This window comes from Hypomesus nipponensis, chromosome 4, assembly GCF_054491055.1.
Source record: "Hypomesus nipponensis isolate SF chromosome 4, ASM5449105v1, whole genome shotgun sequence".
Taxonomy (NCBI): domain Eukaryota; kingdom Metazoa; phylum Chordata; class Actinopteri; order Osmeriformes; family Osmeridae; genus Hypomesus; species Hypomesus nipponensis.
This window is the reverse complement of record NC_140364.1, coordinates 495,001-497,500: the sequence shown is the minus strand read 5'-3', so window position 1 is coordinate 497,500 and position 2,500 is coordinate 495,001. Positions and strand designations below refer to the sequence as shown.

Sequence of the window (2,500 nt, the reverse complement as noted above, 5' to 3'; positions counted from 1 at the left end):
CAGGCCCGACCCTGCTTAGCTTCCGAGATCAGACGAGATCGGGCGTTGCCAGGCTGGTATGGCCGTACGAAATAAGTTGACAACCATAGGCTACTTATCCATATACAGATTTAGCAATTGACAATGCAAGGTAGTCTCTCTCTCTCTCTCTCTCTCTCTCTCTCTCTCTCGTGTCAAAATGAAAACAGCTTCCAGCCCCTTTCATGAAGGACTACTTGTGCATATTGCAAGATTTCAGTTTCTAAGTGAATGAGCAAAAGAGCATACAGCACCTGGTATTCCCAGGCGGTCTCCCATCCAAGTACTAACCAGGCCCAACCCTGCTTAGCTTCCGAGATCAGGCGTTGCCAGGCTGGTATGGCCGTACGAAATAAGTTGACAACCATAGGCTACTTATCCAAATACAGATTTAGCAATTGACAATGCAAGGTGGTCTCTCTCTCTCTCTCTCGTGTCAAAATGAAAACAGCTTCCAGCCCCTTTCATGAAGGACTCTCGTCTCGTCATCTTCCGCTTGTCCGGGGATCGGGTCGCGGGGGCAACGACCTAAGCAGGGAGGCCCAGGCTTCCCTCTCCCCGGCCACTTCCACCACCTCTTCCTGGGGGACCCCGAGGCGTTCCCAGGCCAGCCGAGTGACATAGTCCCTCCAGCGTGTCCTGGGTCTTCCCCGGGGCCTCTTCCCAGTGGGACGTGCCCGGAACACCTCACCCAGGGAGGCGTCCAGGAGGCATCCTAATCAGATGCCCGAGCCACCTCAGCTGGCTCCTCTCGACGCGGAGGAGCAGCGGTTCTACTCTGAGCCCCTCCCGGATGACCGAGCTTCTCACCCTATCTCTAAGGGAGAGCCCGGACACCCTGCGGAGAAAGCTCATTTCGGCCGCTTGTATTCGCGATCTCGTTCTTTCGGTCACTACCCATAGTTCGTGACCATAGGTGAGGGTAGGAACGTAGATCGACTGGTAAATAGAGAGCTTCGCCTTTCGACTCAGCTCCTTCTTCACCACGACGGACCGATGCAGAGCCCGCATCACTGCGGACGCCGCACCGATCCGCCTGTCGACCTCGCGCTCCATTCTTCCCTCACTCGTGAACAAGACCCCGAGATACTTGAACTCCTCCACTTGGTTCAGGATCTCCTCCCCGACCCGGAGATGGCACTCCACCCTTTTCCGGTCGATAACCATGGCCTCAGATTTGGAGGTGCTGATTCGCATCCCAGCCGCTTCACATTCGGTTGCGAACCGCTCCAGTGAGAGCTGAAGGTCACGGCCCGATGAAGCCAACAGGACCACATCATCTGCAAAAAGCAGCGACCCGATCCTGAGGTCACCAAACCGGACCCCCTCAACACCCTGGCTGCGCCTAGAAATCCTGTCCATATAGGTAATGAACAGAATCGGTGACATAGGGCAGCCCTGGCGGAGTCCAACCCTCACCGGAAACAAGTTCGACTTACTACCGGCAATGCGGACCAAACTCTGGCACCGGTCGTACAGGGACCGGACAGCCCCGATCAGGGAATCCGGTACCCCGTACTCTCGGAGCACCCCCCACATGAGCCCCCGAGGGACACGGTCGAACGCCTTTTCCAAATCCACAAAACATGTGTAGACTGGTTGGGCGAACTCCCATGTACCCTCCAGGACTCCGCGGAGGGTATAGAGCTGGTCCACTGTTCCACGGCCAGGACGAAAACCACATTGCTCCTCCTGAATCCGAGGTTCGACAATCCGGCGGACCCTCCTCTCCAGGACCCCCGAATAGACTTTCCCAGGGAGGCTGAGGAGTGTGATCCCCCTAAAGTTGGAGCACACCCTCCGGTCCCCCTTTTTAAAGAGGGGAACCACCACCCCGGTCTGCCAGTCCAGAGGCACTGTCCCCGATGTCCACGCGATGTTGCAGAGTCGTGTCAACCAAGACAGCCCTACAACATCCAGAGCCTTAAGGAACTCCGGGCGGACCTCGTCCACCCCAGGGGCCCTGCCACCGCGGAGCTTTTCAACCACCTCGGCGACCTCGGCCCCAGAGATAGGAGGGCCCCCCCCGATGTCCCCAGACTCTGCCTCCACGTCGGAAAACGTGTTGGTGGAATTAAGGAGGTCTTCAAAGTATTCCTTCCACCGATCCAGGACGTCCCCCGTCGAAGTCAGCAGCGCACCGTCCCCACCGTATACAGCTTCGTATACGGCTTCGTGAAGGACTACTTGTGCATATTGCAAGATTTCAGTTTCTAAGTGAATGAGCAAAAGAGCATACAGCACCTGGTATTCCCAGGCGGTCTCCCATCCAAGTACTAACCAGGCCCGACCCTGCTTAGCTTCCGAGATCAGACGAGATCAGGCGTTGCCAGGCTGGTATGGCCGTACGAAATAAGTTGACAACCATAGGCTACTTATCCATATACAGATTTAGCAATTGACAATGCAAGGTGGTCTCTCTCTCTCTCTCGTGTCAAAATGAAAACAGCTTCCAGCCCCTTTCATGAAGGACTACTTGTGC

General features: G+C 56.0%; 2 non-coding genes and 1 pseudogene across 2 annotated transcripts in view; all 3 read right to left on the bottom strand.

Moving 5' to 3' along the window:
* Positions 1 to 70, bottom strand: part of LOC146293360 (5S ribosomal RNA) — a 119-nt gene extending 49 nt beyond the window's left edge. Inside the window, exon 1 of the ribosomal RNA XR_014753839.1 lies at positions 1 to 70. This exon is cut by the window's left edge and continues 49 nt beyond it. This is a non-coding gene — a ribosomal RNA (5S ribosomal RNA).
* Positions 71 to 260: 190 nt separating this feature from the next.
* On the bottom strand, positions 261 to 369 carry LOC146293359 (5S ribosomal RNA; annotated as a pseudogene).
* A 1,881-nt stretch (positions 370 to 2,250) lies between these two features.
* On the bottom strand, positions 2,251 to 2,369 carry LOC146293358 (5S ribosomal RNA). Its single transcript, XR_014754036.1, has one exon. It is a non-coding gene; the product is annotated as a 5S ribosomal RNA (ribosomal RNA).
* Positions 2,370 to 2,500: the final 131 nt, after the last annotated feature.